Raw genomic sequence first — 25,754 nt, 5'->3', positions numbered from 1 at the left:
CTGAAAAAATAATAACAATAGTGATCACTAATTGATCAATTTATTCACTCTAAACAGCTAATTATTTTACTACATCACCTCTACGTATAATTTTAACTTAACCATAACATAGAAACATCATCTGAAATATTTCAATAACATTACTCTTATCAATGCATAAAATTGCAAAAAGGAAAAAAACATTGTTTAATTATTATAATTTCGAATTTCGTTAAAATATTTGAAAATTTATAATAAAATACTAGACGAAGGTGCGAAGATCATCGTTATGGTCAAAATAAATGTCACTTAAAACTGTCGATTTTGTATATAGTTAATCGGAGCCTCCTGCCCCTATTGTTTCCATGTCTGGTATCGTCTCTTATCTATATAACTCCGTTTTCGAGATTGAGGAATAACAGACAGACAGTCGATAATGAGAATTTATAGGTCTACATTTTTTCAAATTTCAGTCCAATTAAATTAAAATATTGTTTTGTAAGAAGTTTTCTATAAATTTAATAGTAAATTGAATAAACGTATATAACATAAACTTTAAATTATTTTCGAGTTTTTATCATCATTAAGAGAAATCTTGTATAATCCAGACAAAACCGCAAAGTTTTATTATTGGATCGCTAGACCTTTATTTACTTTTGTATCTTTCAGAATACCGTAAAGATCGAATTATTCAAAACATTTAATTAAATTTTAATTACATTTTTAAAAAGTGATGCTTATTAAAAATACTTTAAAAGAATAAATATAACATTATTGAAGTCATCTGAAAATTCATCAATAAATTAGTGATGCGTTATTCATATTTCAAATGTTACCGTTAGTAAGTATCGCTTTTTTCAATGTAGTATAATATAATTAATTTTTTTTATCGGTTCTCTTTTTAATGTCTCTGCTCAAAGATAATTGGCTCTTTTTAAATCTATATAAGAGCTATATCACTAAGTAAAACAATTTAAACTAAGGTCGATTCAAGAAGATCGTTTAGTTCGATAACGGTCTTATACTTTCTGAATTTTCTAAATTTTCAAATAATTTACAATAAAAACATAGAAATGCATATTTTTATTATAGAAAAAACTATTCTCATTAATATCATTTTGTACGTATTTTACTCACCAATGTCCGAGTGGATAAAACCACTAAACAATGGTAGTTGGTCCTGAGTTTTCGTCTCCCCAACAGGCTTGATCCGCAGAGTTTTCCGAGTTTTCTTCACATTATTAAAATCTAAATAGCGGCCAGTTTCTCATAAAAGACCTCCCGGGTGCAGTGGTGATATTCGAAATAGTTAACAAAGGGTTCGCTAGCAGAAAATTTTTCCCTGACAATCGCAGACAAACGAAATGGAAGTTTTGGCTAGAAATAAATACAATACCTTTTCTTGCGATATATCTATAATCAGTGGCGTATTTGGAACGTAAGGGGCCCTGGACGAAGACCAGGTAACAATAGTATATTAGTGCTGTCGACTTTTTTTTTTTATTTAATTTATTTTAGGCAGAGAAATTTTTCACTCCGAATGGCACTGCTGATAATAGACAGATGTCATTATCTCACGAAATACAATATTCTTTTTGTTTCGCTGTCCATAGCCCGACACGTGTTCCACAGCCATCTTGTATTATCTCGCGCGCGTGAGATTGTGGGATCTCTCTTATGACTGGATCTAGTTTCAAGAACTCTCTTGAATCGATTGCGATTAAACCTCGTTTCGGTCGAGATTGAAACGGTCGAGAGACCGTTTCAATCGCACCAAGACATAGTCCCCGACCTTGCTTACAATCTAGATTGAAATGCTCGGTGCGAACGGGGTATAAGGCTCTAGTTTAGTAGTATTACAGAGTATAATACGTATATTTTAATATATTTTTTTAAAAAACAAAACCACTGAGAAATGTTTTGTGTGTTTAACAAGGTTCGGAAAACTAAAAATTTTAACAACGGGTTCGGCCGAACCTGTGCGAACCCGCTGAATATCACCACTGCATGGGTGGCATCTTCCACGGCAGTTTTTCCATATGTCCATTGCCTATACGAATAAAACTAAACTTAAACTATTTTACTCAACATATTTTAGACAAAATTATGTTCTTATTTTTCAGATCAATTTTTTATTTTATAATTCAAAAACTTATTTGAATTACGAAAGAATTCAAACATTGCACAGGGAGGATGAAAGATGGTTACGACACAGATTACTATGATGACACTTTAAAAGGAAGAGAACTATACGAAGCATAGTAGAAGGCACATCTTCATTCAGATAGACCAATATAATTATCCATTTTAACTTAAATATGAATTTTTTAATGTTTAATTTTAAATCTTAAACAAATTTCGACTTTAAAAAGTTTTAAATTTAAATAAAGTAACTACATTAACCGGAGTAATAATAAAGAGAATTGTTCCCGGATAATCAAAACCACAGATAATAGAATTTGTAATTTATAGTACCGAATTTTCATTTATTTGTCGTCTTAAATTCAGCATAAATTTTATTTAATGTTCTAGCTTTTAGACAGTGAGCGATTAATCATATAGGTCTGGAATTAATTGTCTAATATAACTGTAATCTGTAATAATTATATATGGCATTTCTCTAAGGATAACATAACACATTTCCTCTAGTAGCTATTTACTGAAAGTGGAGAGGAACGGGGAATCATATTATGTTCTATGAAATCAATCAAAAAATTACATTTTTTATCCTGTATTACTGAATTGTTTAATATCTATTTGTAAATACTCTATGGATTTTCTCGCTGTAAGAATAGAGCCGATGTTCATTAGTCTACATAGGCGAAGGAAAATATTTTTTGTTAACTACGAAGTACAACATAATATATATAGAACATATATTAGAAAATTATAAGCTTAAAATGTTATAATCGATTTGAAATTTTCGATATTTTTGCAAGAAATTTGAGATTATAACGAGCAAATATTTATTGTGACATCGTCACAATGCCTGGCTGGAATTTTTAATCATATTTTTTATTTTATTTTTTAATTTATTTAATTTAAAATATATGCTCTTCGTTTTCAAATTATTAATAGTAGTGTCTTGCCCTTGTACATCATACTTTTCCTATAGCAATCGAGTCGTGCTGGTCATTCTATCTAACTCCTTTCTGGAGATAGATGGACAACAGTGGGAATTTATAGGTCTACAATTTTTTAAAATTGCAGCCCAAAAAACGAAATTCGCACGACGTCATGTGAAATAATATTAGAATTTTCGGAAAATTTATTCTATTGATATTTCAACTATTTTTATTCAACTGTTTTTTCTTTCTATTTTTATTCAACTTCGTTCTATCTTCGAGTTTCTATTTGGAATTCTTCGGAATGACGAATGCTGGATCAAACAAATCACCACAATCTTATTTCAAAAGTAATAAATGCAGTTTACGAGAACAAGCTAAAGAAATACTTAATGTAAACGTAATTGAATTACTGGTATTCAACGCTATCTAGAGAGATATTTAGCAGTCTAATGCAGCAAATCTGGTATGACCATATTTCAGGACATGCTGAAGATATTTCCGTAAAAAGTTAGTACCAAAATGCATCACTTTTGGCACTGGAAGCAACAAACATTTCAAGTGTACAAGACCCTTCTACTATACAGAAAGTTTAGCGATGCAAAAGATATTGTTTTTTCATTGGATCGGAAATATAATGTAAATCCGTAAGAAGCCTTCTTCCATAATGTATCAAATCTGCAGGGCCATGTTTAATGCGTGTAAAAAATTTGAAATACATAATAGAATAAATAAAAGTATATAACTGCGGGTTCACATTCTATTGTAGATTGCACTTATTTCGAGTGTCTTTGAAATCACATTCGAAAACTGTTTTCGACATACAAACAAGTGACGTGAAGTTCTAGCAACGACTGCATTATGACTGCTGATATCCAGTATAAGCTTTAATTTGCCGAGTTTATTCAACATCTACAGCTATTGTTTAAGGTTGTCGTTACCCTGTTTTTCGTAGTTTTAGTACATATAAACGAAATTGATTAGAAAACAACTTAAAATTTTGATTTATTATACTTTGCGCAAAATAAAGGACAAAGCCTGTGTATAGCTGTCGAGAAAGGATATATATCCGCAATAAATATAGTACCGAATGATGATACGAACTGTTGTTACATGTTCAGCATAGCGTTTGTCATAAACACTATTTTGTTCATTATTGTATATAATACGTTGATACAATTCAACGACTGTCAACAATACTTGCCATTTTCGAGTACATAAAGAAACACACTACATGGTAAAATCCAAAAGAATTTCATTTTTACTAGTTAATTATAAAAAATTGAAAAGTGTTGACTTTTACTCATAAGGTAAAAAGTAAGAGCTTTAGATAATCAGTTCTGCCAGGCTAATCTGCTATACAAAAACAAAAATAGTTCGACACCAATCAGTTAATTTTGTGATAGAAGAATACAAGGGCAAAAAATGCTGCTTTGTTCTTTATCTTGAGGGAGATACAGAAATACAGCATACTTTTCTTTATAGAAGCCATTGTGTGACGGGAAATTATCCAAATTGTGCAGCCATGTCGTTGACGTTGTTTTTGTAAAACAGTTTTATTTTTACAAGAAATGTGCGTTTTGGAAAAAATGGCATAGCTATGTAGCTGATAAAAATGACATTTAACAGTCGTGGCCACTGTTATATTCAGAACTTGGCTTACGCAAGTTTTCAAGTCCTCAACATGTGTTTTGCAAGGAAACCGATTTTTCGTTGCGCCAAAAGTGATATAGTGATGAATGTTTAGTACTAATACTGTATTTTTATGGTAATATCTTTCCACATGCCCTGAAATGTCACTATATCAAATTTGGTTGCATTACACTGCTAAATATCTCTGTAAATAGCATTGAGTAGCCTTTATTGTAATTTACCAGTATATACTCAGTACTAGAACAAAATTTGTGTTTGTCAGTTGAAGAGACAATATTGTATATTCTTCGGTTTCGACTGATGTGTCACTTTCGGACACTTTTGCTGTGAAGAAAGACTGAAAATCGACAAGTGAAAAAGTGGAGTCGCTGATTAAAAAAGATTTCGCTTGAAGAAAAGACAAGATTGAAATCTGATGAATTTGTCTGCAAAATCATTAGAAGCACATTTCGTCGATTTTTCTTTAAAAATGTTCTTCCTGCAATTAAATCTGTTCTTCGTGAAATAAATGAAGATCCTGTTTATATTATTTCTAAAATAACGTTTCGATAATAAAACTAATAAATAATTTAATAATTCTTAAATTTTATTATAAAACAGTTATAAACTTCAAAAGTAACACAGTCGAAGATCGTCCCACAATTATAATCCAATACAATACGATGCAATTATTTTATAAAACCATACTTTGTAAGCTTTGTTTTTTTAAATAGCTTCGTTCATTCTATATCCTTGGTTTCATTCTTGTTCTGCAAAATACAATAGTATTTTTTAAACAATCTTGAATACTAAGCATCTGGTATGTCCGATTGAAATTCCGATTAATGAATTTTCTACTATGTTTATGTATCCATGTTCAAAAGATAAGCTTAACTTTTCGTTTGGCTTATATTTCAAGAACTAATAGGAATGTATATTTCAAGAACAGGATGAAATTTAACAAGCAGAATATTGTATTCATTATGCAACAAAACAACTGAAAAGCAAAATTTTATATAAATTATATCAATTACTTATGCTAGTTATAACGTTTTATATCAGCTTTGTTAAAAGCATTCTTAAACAAGGGCATCTTGAAGTTCCTGCTGGAGGCTGACGGGATGCAATTCGTCTTCCTAAAGCATCCCACATATGTTCTATATTATTTGAATTTTCATTTTCTTTCTTTTCCAAAATTGCTATTATACGCATTCCATCTAAATACATTAATAGTAAATTAATAGATTAATCAGATTCGTATTTGTTCGAATCCAAGCTTTCAAATTGCTAAAACAATTTTAAATAATTTTCGTTCATTGGAAGTTCACTACAATTTTTCTAATCATCCATATAAGTTTCTCCTGTTTTCCAGTAGAGGCGCCTCCATATTAGTATTATTTCAAAAATTATTTTCCGTTTATAGGCTATTTTTAACGATTGTCGATTATTCGATAGTCATTATTATCAAAAATGATTAATGAAATAATCATGCGATAATCAATGAATGTTTATTTTCATAATGTATTATTAATGATTTCAATCTCTATTTTGCATTTTAATATTACAGTATTCTGATGCACATTAACGTTGTTCGAAAATGTGTTAGAAACACTATTAAATAAAGTAAAAGGTCTTAAGATGAAAAGCAGAAAAGGTAGTGCCGTAACTAGCTGTTTGTGTGCCTGTACATTTTTAGTTCTCCTTTTTTTGGTAAACTTATAAATAAAAAACAAACACGATAAAAATAGTCAGTTAATTTTTAAATTTAACCAAAACGTTATGGAATTGACCCCCGCAGCCGCAAAATTTAAAATTTGAAAACGAAAATATAATATACTGGTGATTTTTATACTCCATTTTAGGACTTCCCTTTGTCTTGGATCCTGTACCTGTGTGTCCAGTTATGGAACTGAACAACGTTTGTCTTTTTAACAATCAAACAACAGAAAAAGCAAACATATCAACTCAGAAATACTGACAATGTCAGGGAGACGATAAGGATACAGAAAATTTATTTTTTATTCAAACATATCAGTTATTTAATAATATATAAACTGACATTAAATTAAGACTTTATAACTAATTTTGACAATTATTTAATAAATTTTGAATTTTGTTTTGAAAATGCTTTTTACGATTAAAATAATTTTCTCATTAAAATCATTCAGTGAATATAAAAATATAATAAAAACCAAATAATTCACATTCTCAAGCTATACATTTTACGTAACGACTAGATAAAAATTACAAATTTCTTTACTGAAGTATTAATATTAAAAAACAAATTTTGTAATAATTAAGCTTTTTGGAAATTAGAAGTAATAAATTTTCAAGTTCTCTTATATAAATAAGAATAAAAATAATAAATCCCGTGTTACAAGTGACTTCTTTTACCGATATGAAAATATTCATATTCTTTTCTATGCTGAAAACTGATATATTAACTGTATATCAGACTTTATCGCCAAACAAAATATATATTAAAATGAAAACTATTGAATAATTTAGTTAAAGTTACTTTTGTAGGAGAATTCTCTACATTTTTTGAAGCGATTAAACAAATTATGTTAATTTTCCGGAATTTATTCATTAAAAGAAGTAGATATAAGTTTCTGACTTATTTTATCTTTACCAAGTACTGTACTGTACAGTACATTAAATCTAAAATATCGCATAACATTTCTTTTTTTTCATGATATTTGAAAATAACAGAGGAGATAAAATATTGAAAAATGATATTTCATTGATTTTAACAAATGGTTTAAGTTAAAGAAAGTCCTTACTGTCATCTGTTAACGATTTACTTCCTTAACAGAGTCTATAATTTAGCAAAGGAAATAGTTACTACATTCATATCTATATCTTTTGAAAATGCAACGAAAAATGTCATCAATATTTTTGAAATAACGTTCAAATCATTTTTAATGAGTCTCACTTGTACATTTATTTTCTTCGACTTCGTGTCATGAATAAAAATTATTCTTAATTAACAACATAAATCAAAATGCCAACCAATTAAAAATTGTTTGATAAAAAGTGTAAAATTTAATATTCTGTAAATAAATTTCTCTAGAATCTTTAATGTATATAACATCAATTTAATTAAAAGCTGAGAATTGTTTTTATGCCTATATTATTGATTCCAGATCATTAAATCTTCCCTTAAAAATTATTTCTTTAATAATTTTGTTGAAAGTTATTTGATTCAAGATTTCAAAGTTATCGACAAATTTATAAATTTTATTAACTTATAATTGAATCATATATTTTTACTGTATTGAAACTTACATAATTCTGAGAGACAGAGTTTTGCTTATATGTGTAGTTTATCATTATTTACACGGTAGCAAATAATTTTAAAGAGTTCTTTTCAAATTCACAGAATATATGAAAATAAATATATAAACAAACAAAATATAATTAATATATAAACAAACAAAATATAATTAATATATAAACAAACAAATCTATATTTCACAGAATAGAATAGATAAATCTGGATAAATTAAAATATATAAATAGAGAGAAACTAGTTGGATACAGCTCTTCCTAAACTATGGATTTTATACATAGAAACAATCAAACGATCACTCCGTTCCTGGGATCTCATATCCGGGGAACTTTTTCTGGTATCACGCATCTGAAATCTGTTTATAATGTTAGGTTGTAATGGTAAAATGTAGACATTTTGAAAAAATTACTTTATTCATAATTAACTCAACAGCGATTAGAGTCAGTCTTGTAGACTCAATCACCACCAATATCAATCACATCTCGACCCCTTTACTGCAAAACTTCAATCCTTTGAGAATAAAATGACTGCAGTTTTTCTTTGAAGAAAGTCTTGAACGTTGTTCTTACATAGATATCATTAAATGGTATATGGTACTGGCAATATGGTTCTGCAGGGCACGAAACAGATAGTAGTCAGTTGGTGTCAAGTCTGGGCTGTACGGTGGATGAGATAGAACCTCCCAGCCCAGATTTGCCAGATTCTCTAAAGTCATCTTTGCTCTATGTCGCCAACACATTGTTGTGGTAGTATCGGACTTTGTCAATTTATAGAGTGTATGGAACACTCAAGTTGTGCTAACTCTCTGGAAGCCAACCGTGAATTATTGTCTATCATTAATAGTGGAACTGCTGCCTGGATAGGGTTCATTTTGAAGCAAGAAATCTTCACTTTTAAATTTCTTAAACAAATTGTATCAGGTCTGCCTATTGACAGTGTTCTCGCCAAATGCTTTGCAGATACGATCATGAATCTTCGTTACGTTGTGGCTATTTTTGAAGTGATAGAGCAACAGCAGATGAATTCTTTCATTCGAAAGTTTCATATTGTTAGACATTGCTGATGCGTATATTTTCAATGAAATATTTGATAAATGCCCCCCTGGTACCCTACTTATATACAAACATCAATCGTCCTAGAACATTTTTTTCCAGTTGTTTCTAGAGAAAAATCGAAATATCTAAATTTTACCTTTACAACTTGATATATGCGCACGTATCATCGATGACCTTACGAAATAAATCCGTATTGTTTTCACAAACTATTTTTGAACATGTACTGTACAGTACAGTACAATGCAGTTTGCGACATCGTATCGCTCTACGTATGTAACAACAGGGGCATCAATTCTTTATATAATGATTATGCGTAAGGACAGGATTTATAGGTCATAACACAATTCATAATACAAAACAATATATTATATTTCAACAAAAAGTGTTAATATTATTTAGCAATAATCTTAATCATTTTTTAAATTTTTGAAGTTTTTTTTAAAAAAGAAACAAATTTATATGAAAATAATAATTTTGATCATGTTTTTCTTAGCGGGAATGTTAATAACGCAATTATTTACAGGAAGTATTAAGTCTCTGTTTTTATTCATTTAAGAAAAGTTATAAAATTTTTATTAGAAGTGAGTACTTAATATTCTTTATAGAGTTTAGTTTCTATTGTATTTACTTTATAGAGATCTTATTTTAGTTTAGTCTAACTTTTTCAAAGTAAATTATATTTCAAAAAATATTATTTCGAGTTTTTCTTTTTATTATCCATTTCGACTTTTGAAATTGAAAATATAAGCTTTATGTTTTAGAATTTTACTTCTCATATTTACCTTTTCTGTAAGTTTGTATGTATTTCTTTACAAACTGCTTTTTCGTTAATTTTATTTTGTGAAAATTTGAATTTAATATAATAAAAATGAACCTAAATTCAGAAAAATTTCGGTTTTGAATTAAGAAAGAAAATCTTTAAATATTTAATTTACTGAAAATTGACAAATTATCGTGGAGCATTTCTGATGTAGAGAAGATTTCGTAAACACTGCGATCGTAAAGTTCCTCTGCAGTGGCCACACTCGTGTGGCTCATAATTTACTTTGCTCTCGATGCACAATCTGCCTAAAACGTTATTACTTCGTTTCTGGAAGATCCTCTTGTTTCCTCGCCCAGTGCAAAAAGACTTTACGATCGTATTGTATTATTATTGCAATTTATCAATCCTATTGTATTTACAATTTACAATATCTAGTTACAAAGTAAGTATTAATATACTATATAGAATTTTCATTGTTATTAGTTAAATACATATAAACAAAAAACTCTATTTATATTAAGTATTGTAAATTAATTTCATATATACAAGTTAATATTCATCGTTTTATAATTATTATACAGTGGTGCCTCGTATAACGTACGCCTCGAATAACGGACGCTGCGAACAACGACTTTCTGTTTGGCCGTTACGTGACTCGAGCAACGGACTGGCTGCGAATAACGGACTTTTCGGCATAATTGGTGACTGCTCCATGGGTGCGTTCTTTAATAGCGGTCGCTCTGCGTCTCCGCTACTACGGGAGTACGCTTCTGTTTGTAGGCATTTAGGAACGACGGTGAAAGAAAGAAAGATGACAGCGCCCGCACTATCGATATGATCGTGATGGAGGAATCTATAATTCTAAAATATGAGCTTTTAAAGGCAAAAGAAGGGTTCCAATTGTAAAATTTAACCATAAAATGGATTATTTGTTGAAAGAGCATTCAAAAGAGCCACGAAAAAAAAAATAGAATGCCAGCTACCATTCGAAAAAAATTCGTAAAGACACTTACATCACCGCGTGCGCTAACTCGCGCTTTCACAATTTCTAAATTTTCATTCATAAAACTACATAATGGACCCGGAAACGAAACTATCTGAGCCATGGAGGACGCCATGTTGCTTTCCACCGTAAACTACTGCTACAAGCGGCAGTGGCGGCCCGCCCCGGGCGGCACTTATAGGGGACGCAAAATTTTACAATAAATAATAATATCTTGTAAAAATATCTAAATAAGGGGCGGCGAAATTTTCCTCCCACGCTACGCCACTGACAAGCGGCCGTTTTTGCCGTTCGGCGGCGCGCACTCCCACCGGAATTTAGGAACGCATTCCGCAGGAATTTTTAAACGGGTGTCGCTCGCTCAGAGTTACGCGGAGAAATAAAAGAACGCACCCCATGTTCATTTTTTTATGATACAGTACGGTTATTTTATGCTGCGGAACGAATTAGATGTTTTAACATGTATTTCTATAGGAAAATGCGTTTCGTATAACGGACGTTTCACTTAACGGACGTGACCTGGAACGGATTAAGTACGTTATATGAGGCACCACTGTATTTAGTTTATAATACGTCACAATGTAAATATGTAGAAAATTATATAATTCAGGTAAAGTGACAGAGTTTTCATCCTGTTCAGGGTTATAACTTTATTTATCCTGAAATTACAATGGAAATTTGTCTGCCTTGTGAATACTAAGAAAAAGATATAAAATGTTGTACATTTGTTGCGTAGTTAAGTTCTTTATATGACTTCAGGAAATTTTTGTAATATTAATATTTTTCTAGGTAGGGAACTGGCCTGGCCTAGAGGCAAGAGACGGCGGGTTAATATGCCTAAAGTATCTGCCTTGGTCTCGACTGTTGATGGAGTTTCAAACTCTGGTTTAAGATTCTACAGATGTCAAAATATTATGGGTCTGTATACCACGCTTCATAAAGTTTGCTCTCTGACAGAGCATCACTTTCTGTGGGCCTTATCAGAGTTTCAACTATTTCTCTAAACTGAAACCTATGCCTGTTCGGACAGACGGAAATCAAATTGCAAATAGGCATAATGGCATGCAAATTTACATCAAAACATAGGAGAGACTAGCACAGACAAAATACGGAGGTCATTTTCGATGGCATTGTCATGGTGGAGCCTGTAGCAGGTCCCAAAATGTTTGGCAATTGAGAGAGTGTCTTCTATAGCTGTTATAAACAGGTTTCCGATGGAAACCCTCATCTTTGGATGGAATAAGTGGAGTCTAGTTTATTGGGTTTGTCTAGCAAGCTAGTAGCCCTGTTAAGAAGGAGTGAAAGCACCAGCGGGTATCTCACTTGATAGGGATGCTTTTGAAACATGATAGTGATCCCTGTCGCTTCGGCAGCCCGACTTGAGCGATCAAGTCCAGCAGCAAGATGAACTCCTGCTTGCTGTATTCACAAATCAAATTCCCAGTGCCCTTTGTCCTTTGTGTCCTGGGGATGTCAGGGCACTAGATCTTCTGAATTCAAGCACTGCATCAGTATGAGAACTGGGGACCACGGTTGGGAACAATACTACTCTCTGGAACTTGAGACACACTTTTACAAACTCCCGCATTTTCTTTGGTGGTATAAGGACGATATTGAATGCTTTTGCTCTTGCCTCAGCTCGTAGCAGTGCTAACCACGTTAGTGGCTTGTAGTGCCACGAGCTACCATCTAGTAAAGGGAAACAGCTTGTCAGGAGTAACACCGTCCTCAGTGCTAGCCTGGAACGTGGAGTCAATGCTAAAGCCGGTGGAGTGAGGAGTCGTACTTCCATAACCAAAGATGGCCATAACGGTAGTACCTATAATGGCTTAAAGGATCCTGCTGACGGTAAACTGCCATGATGGGTGACAGACAGAGCCTTGTTGTGACATAGGGTTAACGTCCCTATGTCTCAGGATAGGAAAGTGCTTAAAGATTTATCGTGTATCGGATTGACCATATCTTCCCCAAAGAATTAAAAACAGGAATAACGTTCCTAGTACAAACAAGGAAGTGGCCAAAGCCACGTAGCCAGCCAGGCTGAAGTGACCTTAGGCAGGCAGCCATTTAAATAGGTAGTTTTTCCAGCATTTGTCCAAGCCAGATGTGGGGGGACACTTAAATGGTTACCCCTGCTGTCGAAAGGATTTCCGACATCCGTGGAAGATTGAGAGTGATTTCAAACCCCTCTACTTTCTCAATTTATATCATGGACGTAGAAAGAAAGTTAGCGCATGAGACTCTAAGCTCTGAAAATTGCAAAGACAAGTTTCCTGAGATGATTCTTAAGGGAAATAACGAGGAGCCATTTGAGTATCTGAGTATCTATTTGAGTATTTGAGCCATTTGAGAAAGGGAGAAATTGTGGTGCCTCATACTCTGTAAATAAGAAAAATTTTATAAAATAAATAATTTATAATTATTAAAAATTAAGTTACTGATGTTTTTCACCTAATCAGTATATTTATTCACATCAACATTCAACATAAATGTATCGTACTGATTAGGTGTGGAACTTGTTGAGGTGAAGGTTCCGTGAAATGTTAAAAAAAAAAAGAAAAAAAAAGATGTATGAAGAAATTCACAATTGTCAGGTGGTAAAATGAGGAAACAGGCTAAGGAGTGTGAGATAAAAATACAAGAAACTGTGAGAAATAATTATAAAAATTGTCAAGAACAGGTTAAAAACAGACACATGCAAGCTTCCACAGAACAAGATAAGATATATAAAAACAAACATTGGCAAGAGTCATCTGTATACTGTTTAATGTAAAACTTTTAATGGATAGAAAGTTTTAATATTGTTCAGACAAAATGCGTGTGTTGAAAAATTGAGGAAATTTTAATGTCAACGTTTTTTAAAATGTTTAAAGTAAATATTTTAAATTATATTAATCGCGGTTTTTAAAATAGAAATATAGTGAGTAACTATCGTCAGCGAACCATTGTTTATAATATAAATATGAAAAATGTATAATTTTATATATATAATTGCAAGGATATTGTATTGAGTCTGGATGTATTGTGTAAAACTCTGATAAGAAATCTAACTGAAGAGGGCACAGCAAAAAGTGCCAAAATGCATCTTAGATGGTAGAGTTGAATGCTGTAAATTATATTGGATAGTTTTACAATAAAATAATGGTCTTAAGTCTCTTTGTGTGATATCCTCTAAAATAACTGGAATATAACATTAATTGAGAACTATAGTTTCTTCTTCTCTTCATTTTCCAGCGCGGACGCTTCTAGAGAAAATCCATAAAGATCAAATTTTTAAACTTAAGCCTTTCTCGTTATCAGTGAAATGGAGTTACCAGGAAATTTCCGGGTCGATAAGTCAAAGTTCACAGAGGTTTCTCGTAGAGCAACAGGTATCCCTCGTACAACACGGCATTCCTACAACACGATTTCGTTCTAACACGGTAGGTGCAACAAGTCACAAGTTTTAAATGCAAGCACAGTCATTAGATAATTTTTTTATACAAGCAAGCATGCATGTTTTTTTATATTTTTTCATATTTGCTCATGTATTTTAGAATATTGTATTAAAATTTTTAATATTAATTTGTACTTTTCTCCCGATTTTCTTTAATGAGAACTGATTGGATAATTTTTCTTCCTTGTTTTAGCTTCCTACTCTAGCTTTCCTATAAACCAGGCGTCCTTGTCATCGGTGATAGTGTTCTAAACGAAGCTGAAAGACTGTCACAGTGTTTTGTTTTTATAGATTAAATTAAAAATGACTACATAAAAAGATTAAATTTTTAAAGATCTCTTATTCAAATGCATGCAAATGCAAATATCAGGTTTTATGAAACAATAGAAGAAAACAAGATGTTGATACTTCAGATCAGTGGTTCCCGAAATGAGCGCTATCGCCCTTCTGTGGGCGAGTGAGTAAATTTAGGAGGCGAAAAATCAAGGTGAATGGCAGTGGGCGCAGGAGGCAGGGTACTGACCTAACGATTACCATGGGCGAGGATTGGGATCACTAACAAACATTTTTCTTATCTTCTATTAAAACGGGTAAGAAGAAACATTGTGTTTAATGGTTTCCAGATGTGCAGAATAATGTACGGTAATGACGAAAAGTATAAGGTTCATAGAAAAATTTTTCTAAGAATATTTCCAAGATTTAGACAAGGAAAGATGGGTTTAGGAACATTGGGTATAAGATTATGGAACTAATAGAACAATAACTCGAAAAAGTTTAGGAATCACTGCTTCAGATTAAGGTCAAGAGGAAAGCTTACAAGATGATATTTTGCGGAAAAGAAAACGTCCTCGTTTAATGGTGTTTAGCGGTGAAAAATAATTAATATTAACATGCAATACTTTTGATTGTGATTGTTAGTTAATTGATTGCATTAATAAACATATTTCTCTTACTTACGAAAAAATAGCATACTTTTGCTAACTTTTGGAACCTAACACTACGTTTTGTATTAGTCCTTTGTTTCGTATAGCACGGATTCGCATAAACGTGTACTACCGTGTTATACGGGGTACTGTATTTTACTTTTATTGCTTAATTTCATGCTCTTAAGGATAAAATTGCATCGAAACGAATGCTTTTTATTCAAAATGTTATCTAGAATGACAAAATCTCAAATTTACGAAAATTAAAACTTTTATAATGATTTTACTAACAGCGTGTATAAAGCGTTCGATTGACAGCTTGTCGCCGAGCGCCGACCAAACTGAAATGTCTTCGTTTTAAGTCTTGATGTAATAACACAATTATTCACCAAAAACAATTTGGATTTGTTTTTGTTTGGATATCATCCAAACAAAAACAACTGAGATGTAAAAAATTGCTCCAAGTAAAAAGTTATGACAATTTTAGTCAAATTTTTTGCATAGAAGTTTTACTTTGGTAAAAATAACTTCAGTGCTTTGAAGCGAAATATTGAAAACAGTAATGCAGATAAAAATCTTGTGATTACCGTTTCGAATCGTAAAGCTTATCTTTACCAAAGAAAAACTTCTACGAAAAAACTTTCACTGTTATCTAAATTGTCATAAGTTTTTATTTGGCACAATTTTTTACATCTCAGATGTTTTTGTTTGGATATAAATCTACGACTAGCTTATACAAAGAGCATCTTTCGGGTTTTTGTTTGAGGGACGATAGGTACGTAAACAACAAGAAACATCACATAGTGAGTTTCGAACTTTTGGTTGTCAGGACACTTAACTGAAATAAGGAACGAGTGTAGAAAGAGAATACACGAACAGAGAAAGCAGAAAGATACATCACGACTGAAATCAGGAGTCATGGAAATGATCCTCAGATCAGGGATGGAAGGATCCAATATAAAATTATGGACTACGACAGCTCAGCTCTCCGTAAGCTTCATCCTAGAGATAGTAACGTTCTTCGGAAATGTTTCTTTGCAGAAAGGTGGATTCTCTGCAACAAATATTTTAGAAGGACGTTTTAAAGAACATTTTCTAGTTCGTAATAACATCTCCATATTTATATCAATATATATAGTACATTGTATACTTTCCCATCTACATTTGCATTTTTATTGTATTTATCTTTTTTAAATTAAGTTTTTAAGTCAAACTTTTCAAAATATACATCAATAAATTTTTCAAATTAAATTATATTTCACTTCTAAAACTTACCTAGAAAAATATATCTGAATAATTTTTATCGATAAATTTCATAGATTTTAATCATTAATGTAATGCAATATAATTAAATAATTTTTGTTTAATAATAAAGTATTTTAAATATTTCTTTATTTAGCGAAATATTTAAATTTCGATTTAATTAAATAAATTAATCGTCATTTCAAAATTTTAAATTTAAATTAATCTTCAATAATCTCTAAAATCTTGTTTATAATTTTATTAATAAATAAAATAATAATCTGAGTAAAAATATCATATTTCTAAAACAAATCAGTGCAGTGTCTTGTTTTAAAGGAATTTCCAGCAATGAGGTGCATAATTTTTCCTGAGAAAATATTTTTTAAAGAAGCCTCCTTAACAAAGTTTAAATTTGCGTGTGTGGCGCCATCTGTTTGATATTTTAATTTAAAATAACTTTTATATTATTAATTATAATAAAAAGGTAAAAGGCTTAATTTTGAGGAGATGTGAATTTTTAAAACTATTGTAAGTGCCAATAACGAGTAAAATTTTCATTAAGTTCGATTCCATCCGAGATGTGACACATGACCTCTTATATCTATCCACCCCTAGAACTTTAACCACCAAGATTTAATAACATGAATGCTCCTTACATACACGTTATCACGCCAAATTTTGTTTTTTAATCTTTATCCCATCCTGAGATATTAAACGAAATACACGCCAACACACATTTATGAAAAATATTTATTAAATTGAAATACGATTTTAGATACCAAAACTTAATTTTTGGTATTTAAAATAAGCAGTTATATTCTGTCTAAATGAAAATATTTTATTACACTCAATGATAGTTACTATTAATTTTCAATACATTTAATAACTATTCTAATAGATTGTCTTGTATTGTATAGTGCTATTTCCCGTTGGTTGCTATTAACAACTTTCTGTAACAAAAGAGAAGAGAAAATGTGATAGGAATGTCCAGCCTGCATGTCAGTGTTAGTTGATCAATGACATGCAGGGAATCGACCTTTAGATATATTGACGACTTTCACAGATCCCAGTATAATATTTGAGATCTGTGTAACTTATATTACCACTTTCTAAAATTCCGTCCTGCTAATTCTACAAAATATTTACAAAGCCAAAATCATCTAGAATTAATAGAATTTAACAATATGTTACAAATTTCATTTTAAATGAAATTTTATATATTCTTTGATTTAGTTTTGAAATATTGATATTGCATTGATTTATGTCTCTTTCTACTTTTCATACTAATATTGTATGAATTATTAGAGAATTTTTAAGTGAAATTCTAAATAAATTATATATTTATTACAGAAGTCTAATTTATGCTTTTAACATACTTTTTATATAAATATCCTTATAACATATTTTTAATCTTCCATTTTGAAATTGAAGAAATTTTCCTATATATTACTTTACCGGCTTTTGTTATATATATAACAGAAGGAAAGTATGGCAATTGATCAAAAAATTACTCCTCCTCAAGGTTTTTACATTTTTGGACTTGAAACGTCGAAAATTTGGGGTGGTTTTTTTTGTATGTGTAGATGTTAGTATTTATGTGAGGATGTGTTGGTGTGTGTGTGGGTGTATGGCACGGATTTATATACTTTTTCTGAAGCTTCGTAACTCCTACGCTTTTGTCGAAAATTTCTGAAATATTGCAGGGAATTTGCGTATTAAGAGGATTGATATTATTCAATTTTTGTGTTTAAAGGTCGAGGGGCGGAAAGATAAAGGGGAGCTGTGTGTCATATCTCGAGTGGGAACGGAATTAATGACGATTTTACTCGTTATTAGCATTTATAATTTTTTTTATAAAACTCATCCTTACCCTCAGATTTAAGCTTTTTTGCTATTTTACCATAATTAAAAATATAAAAAATTTTAATAATAAAATACACACGCAGTTTAATATGTTGCCGGGAAAGTGAAGCAACTCGTTGCTGGATTTTATTTATAAAGAAACTTTAAGAAGTAATAAAAGAAATAAGCTTAAATAATAAGAAAAAATTCCTGAAAACATAATTTAAAATCAAACTTAAGGACAATGAAACGACTCATTGATTATCTGATAATTGATCTTCATCTATCAGAAAATCAATAAGTTGTTTTGTCATCCTTAGTTTCCCTTAACTAATAATGATAAGGACAATGTACCTTTAAACGAGTGTCATTATCATCGTTTATAGTTAATATTATTTTAAACCTGAAAATCCATCTTATATTCATCGAAATGTTTATTAAAGAAATCTTCTTGGTTAAAATTCACAAGTTCAGAATAAACACTAAATTACAGTAAAAGTATTTTTAAATTTTTTAATATTTAATTGAATATTTAAATATTCATTTTTCATATACTGTATATCATTAGTTAATACAGTTTCTAACAATCAAATTTAAATGAAATCGAATAAATTTTTTCTTATTTTAAAATTATGATTTATAAGGTTAGGAGATCGAATTTAATAAATTATTTTGTTAATACGAGTAATTCTAAATTGATTAAGATTAAATTTTAACTTCTATAAATTTTACAGGTGCTATAGTTGATCATTGTATTCATTATACAGTGATTTGAAATGATAAATGGTCATTCGCCATATAATCTGTAATGCGTGGCCATTCATATTGTTTTTGATTGTTTAAAAGATTTATGACGAGATAGAAGAATAAATGAAAAGTGAGAGTGAAATACTCCCCATTTTTATTTTATTTTCTTAAAGTTTTGAAAATTTTTGTCTCAAAATTCCGAAATTACTTTCTTAGATAATCGTGCAAAAAAATAAAACTGCTATGCAAATATTCAGAGTTAAAAAAAATAGTTTCGAGTTTAAAAAATTTCAAAATAAAAAAAATATATTTTTAATGTCTATCAAAGCTTATTGAAATATTTTTCTTTTAAAGATTTCATAAATTTTATTAAAGTAAATACTTTTAAGTTTAAATATCATATTTAATAATTTAAAACTACAGAATTATTAAATATAATATTTAAATTATAAAAAACAAAATTTTAGCTAATTTTCTTGTAGATTTCTAATTTTAATAATAATTTTATTAAAAAGTAAAAGTTTTAAAATAAATAAAACGTCACTGTTTATTTTTTAAATAAATATTTTTATATACATTTGTTTATTTTACGATTATTATCCAGTTAAATAAAGAAATGATCTGTTATATTTCATGTTTTGTGTTGTTATTTATCATTTATAATTAAATATTTTCATTAAAATTCTTCAACCTTATATAAACAGGTTACATTTCAAAATTTACGAGTAAGCAGCCTTATTTAAAAATCGAATGATTAATTTTTCGTTAAATGTTAAAGTATTTAGGAAAAATCTATATATTAACATCTATATATACATAGTTTCTTTCTCTGTCTGACAATCATATCTTGTTTTCATTCATAGCAGTTTATTAATAATTTATTGATGAATTGGATTAGATTGATGGAAGACATTTTGGCGATCTGCCAATGGAGGACGTCTCTTACTATGAAGGACTTACTATGAAAATCTAGTCCTTATTTAGGTGTCAGACACGTGAAGAAAATCCAAAAAAACTCTACATGGCCAATCTATTGGTTCATGCCTCACCAGTTGGCCTTACTTCAACTTCTAAATGAAAATTATACATTTAATTTACAAATATTATCTTGCAGCATAATTTATTTCCACACTTGGCTAGTGTAATAAGATTTCGGTTTGTAATTTTAAGCTTACGAAATAAAATTAACTTTTATCTGATATTTATTAATGTTATAATGATATTTAAAATAATAATAAAATTTTATTGGTTTTCATTAATTAAAATATCAGAGTATGTGAATAACATCTTTACTTACAATAGAAATTTTATTGAATATTGTAGATTAATCCTGTGATTATAATTATAGGAAAAATATTTTTATGTTATTTTTCTGATTGGAGACATGAGAAAACGTATGTATTTACTGGATTTATGATGATCACTTAATACTTTGATTTTCTTGAAATAGTTACACAATCTGTTATGATAAAGATTAATTTTATCTAAAAGTTGTTTTCTTATTCTTGATGTAATCAAGAAGATATCTTGAGAAAGATAAATAATTAATCACTAAGAATAATACTTCATTTTATTGAAGATTTCCTAAGTGTTGTTGTAATTTTAAGAAAAGAAAAAATTATATCAAATTAATCATTTATTATTTTTAATCATGCATTCTCAAATTAAATATGTTTGATTTTGAATATATATATATATATATATATATATATATATATATCAGTGGCGTGCAGTCCATAGTAACTGTGGAAGCGCCGCTTCCCTTGCATTTTCTAAAATATAAATACTGTATATATTGTGCGATTATTTTCATATTTTAACGTACTTTGAATTACGTAAACTTAATATTTTATTATAACCGCATTATGTATTTTATTACAAATTTCTATACATATGAAAAACAACGTTAAGATTGCTATTGTATATTCGAATATAAATTCGTGTATGCATATTTCCAATGGAAGCGCCGTATTGTCGAATACGGGGCAGCTTCCAAGGCGAAAATATTTGAATCGTGTAATGCAGCCAGATTATAGGCATTCGCGCTTAGCACCAACCTCTGGAGGTTTAGCTGGTGGATGCTACACACTAAAATATCGTATAACGCTTCCAATGATTCTATCCATTAGCCACTCGTAGGGATCTATTTGACTTAATGCATTGTTTTAAGATTTAAAAAGTAAAGAAGATTTTATGTTATTTTTTTTACAAAGCTATATTTAATTATAATTTTCTTTTAATTATGATTATATTGACAGATTTTTAGACAGAATCTTTAGAATTTTTATCACTTTTAGATATTAATAATTTTAAATATTATGAAAAAAAATTTCCGAAGCTTGTTTTAATTTTTTATGCAAATTTTATAGAGAATTTTTTGATTTATCTAAATTACATAGTGAATTGCAATATTTATATTCGTGTCCAGACTATATTGGAAAATCACTCTTAGACGAAAAAATATTATAATTAACGACGATCTGAACAAAGATGTACTAAAAGAATTATATTTAATATTAATTTTTACAGTACCATCTACGAGTGGGTCTCGCAAGTGGTTGAAAAACTTTGCTTACTCTACGAGTGAGCGCAGTTTTTCAACCACGAAGTGAATTGATACAGTCGCAAGGAGCACTCAGTCAGAGGAAAGATTGTCGTCACTAGCGTTGTTTTCAACAGAAAAGGAGTTTTTAAATATTTTGATGGAATCAAGAACGAGCGATTTTATGACAAAGTAATTAACGACTTTGCGGAAAAATTCGCCAAATAGAGTTAGTTTATAGAAAATAATACTAACAAGTTTTTATATCTTTGTTTCGTGTCAATTATGTACTTTAAAATCAAAATAAATAAACTGTTTATTTTAGCCATTTCCAGTATTTGTTTAAAATTTTTCTGGAAACACAGCTTCCCTACATTCGTGACATCATCAAATGTCACCGCACGCCACTGATATATATTGAAAATTTGAAAAGGGTATTCCTATTCCTAGCATGAAATATTAACTGTATAAGTTGAGATATTACAAAATTAGTTATTTTAATTAAGATCACTTTACAGAACTAAATTAATTTTACACTTGATCAAATACTACAAGTAATAAGAGAATTTATTTAACACTTTTAAAGATTAGGATTGATTTAAAAATAAGAATTTAGTGTCATTAATTAAGAAGTAATCAGAATAACCGAAGAATATCTTAGATCAATAAATTAAATAAATATCTGAGAGTTAAGTTTTAATTTATAAATAATTGACAACATTAATCTGGAATAGAAAGTATTCTGTTTATTAAAACTTTTTAAATTCTAAAATATATTAATTTAATTAACCATTTATCATTCTCATTCTTGTAATTTATTAAAATTAACAAATATTGGAAACATTTTAATTAAAGTTATTTAACAATAAGATTAGCGGTTTAAAATTTTATAATATAGCCTAATTTATTTGAGGAACAATTTTAATATGTTCTATTTTAAATTATAGAAATGTATACATGATTTTTAAATTTAAATTTAATTTATTTTTCTGTGTTAAAAAAACATAAAATTCAATATGCGATGAACAGTCAATAAGTTCCGAAATATGTTATAACTGCCATGTCTTTACTCTGATAAACACAGTTCTGTAACACCACTTTCGAATTACTGTACTGTACATCCTCTCAGCTATTACGTACTTCTGAAAAACAATAGTACGTTTCTTAGAAACAATTCTACAGCAATTTCTTGTGACTGTTCTTAGCGCATATGTCATAGCTGCTTTGATTCTGTTAGCTGTCTCAAATCACCATCCCTTTAAGTTTGGGAAATTATAACTTAAGGAAACAGATAAAAGTCAACAGGGGCTAAGTCTGGGCATTAAGACGGATGTGTGAATAGAGTGATGCTGTTTTTTGCCAGATACTCGATACAATATGAGTTGATATGCAAATGTATGCAACTAGATTAATGTCAATTTTCTGATTTCCACAACTTTGGCTATTTGCTCCAGATAATCTCACTCAATCATTGAAGACTATCTCGTGTCGTTGTTTTGGTAACGGTATGATCATGATCGTATAGAGTATATTCGTAGTGAATAATACCAAGATTACCGAATCACTTTCATATTAGTTATGCTCCAAGGATTCCCACCCCACCTGAAACTGCCAAAACCATTTATACATGCGTGCTTGAGAAACGTATGTTTTTACTAGGCATCCCGTATTATCTGCACTGTTTTTGCTTCGATCTTTCAAAATTTAACATAGAACTTGATATTGATAGTGCAGTTAAAACTACTTGACATTGTTCAAACTGCACTGTCACACTCTATCTTGATGTGTCCATTGTCGATTCACTTTCACTCCCCACTGCCTCCAAATGTCTTTTCACATCGTGGCATCTTATGGCTCAAGTAACTCATCAATATTTCTAAAAGGCATACCTATATTTGTGGAAATACGCAACCGCTAGTTTATAAAAAAAAGTTCACTTTTGTTTTTCTCACATTTAAAAAACGCGAAAACAAGCGATTTTCATCTGTAAGAGCATGCTCTTACAGTATGCGTGAAAATACAGTATATTTTATATTATTTCAAAACTACATTTATTTAAGATTTTTTATTATTAATTATAATAAAGTTTTAATCATTCAAAACTTAAAACAAAATAATTATATAAGTTTTATATTCATAAAAATCCAATGACTAGTTTAACTTTCCCGAAAACATCGAAAATTGCGTGTGACGCCATTTGTTATGACATTTTATTTTAAAACTTTTTATATTTTTAATTATTATAAATTGGCAAAATGCTTAATTTCGAAGGTAGAAATGAGTTTTATAAAAATTGTAAAAGTAATTGTATGATATTTTGCAAATTTTGCAATGATATGATGTTCTTTATATGAAATATTACTTTAAAAAGCTTTCATAATTGTTCTCTTAAATATCTTACACTTATAAGTTTATTTAGAAAACAATATGACTTCGCTATTATATTTCTTTTTTACATATATGTCTCCAACGTGATAAAATTCTTCATTGAGTCTACTGTAAATCCGATCACTTCCAGTATCCATTTAGAAAAGGAAATATTATACAGGTATTAGTCAATAATAACATCTCATAAAAACTTACTGACGAAGATATTGCTTTATTGGACTATAAATATTACATACGTGAAGATGAGAAATAATGGTTTTGGATTGATATATAGATACAATGCGGCTTCATGTAGCGAAATTTTGGAAGTAATTCTTTTTTTAACAAAAAACTTCTGAAGGATTTTCATTAATTTGCTATGAAATTAACCTCTAAATCATAGTGTGTAGACATTTATTCTATTCTATAATTACAAACTGCTTTCTAATCATAATTATAAATCGTAATGTTTAAAAGCATACTTGATATATTGAAAAATAGAAAGTACTCGTTAAATAAACACATTTGTTTTGGTTTAATCACTATATTTATTTAATGTTTAGAACTATAACTTCAATTATTTAAAAAACAAATCGTTTTACTTATTAACTTAACTATGAATAATCAATTTAAATATTAGTAATATTCGTTGCTGTTTAATTATTTATTTAAGAATTCTTCTGAAATAAAAAATAATAGGAAGAAATCCATATACTGCTCTTCTCTTATCATAACAGAGAATATGTTCGTCATCTCAAAGTATATTAAACTTGTACTTTCGCTGTAAATTTTGTTTCCTCTTCTTTCTAATTTTAACACATCAAATGAGTTTAAATAATTGAGAAAAATACCTCAAGAGAGTTTTAATTGTGTAAATATTTTTGAAAAATTTTTAGAGATCAATTTAAAGAAATATACTAAAATTTATATAAGTTATTAATATATATATTATCGTTTAATATTCATAAATTAATATATTAACGCATTATTTTTATATCATATTTATTATTTTCTTTATAATTGCCAACTTCAATGCTGAATGACTATAAACTAAAATAAAACTAATTATTACGATTAAGCTCTTTTAAAGATTTTAATTTAAATGTATAACATAATTATTTTAAAAAAATAATAAATAAAGAGTGTATATATTAAGTTAAAAACAAGAACATAATTTTCTTAGCTAAATCATATTTATTTACTGTATAATACATTAAACACTAACTTTTAATCTAATAAATCTAAAAAGAAAACTATAAACTACAAGTGAAAGCTTTCACTTTCGGGATGGAAAAACTGTCCGTTATATAGAGGTGTTTGTCTAAAAGAGGTTTTGTGAAAGTTACCTTTAAACAAAACATCTTTTAAATGTAGCCTGCACCATTTATATTTACGAACGTATAATATCTATAACATGTAAAGAATAACAATAGGACACATTACTGTAGGTGATTTATCGTATCATCGTCTTTACTGTGTAATTAAACCGATAACTTGAAATTACTTTTGTTAATTCTACTTATCAATGATTTATGAATAATGAAATTAGACTTTTGCAATTCGTGAAATAAAATAACAAGTTTTCTTATCAAATTTAGCATTTTAATTTATTAAACCAAAATTCAATTTAAGCACCTAATTTAAATTATTAATGACATTAGAACTGATATACACCAAATTATAAAATTAATTTCTTTTAAAATCTGTAACGAAATAAGTTTAGGTAAATTTCTTTGGATTTAATGTGTTACTTTCAATTTATCATAAAATATTTTTTAAAATCTTACATTAATTGCAAACAGATTTTGTATAAATACACAAAAATTAAAATTAGCACATTAAAAACACTTTCATAAAGAAACCATT

The sequence above is a fragment of the Centruroides vittatus genome, unplaced genomic scaffold (assembly GCF_030686945.1).
Source record: "Centruroides vittatus isolate TY-2023 unplaced genomic scaffold, ASM3068694v2 contig_1168, whole genome shotgun sequence".
NCBI lineage: Eukaryota > Metazoa > Arthropoda > Arachnida > Scorpiones > Buthidae > Centruroides > Centruroides vittatus.
The sequence above is the reverse complement of the archived record's forward strand: the minus strand, read 5'-3'. Positions refer to the sequence as shown.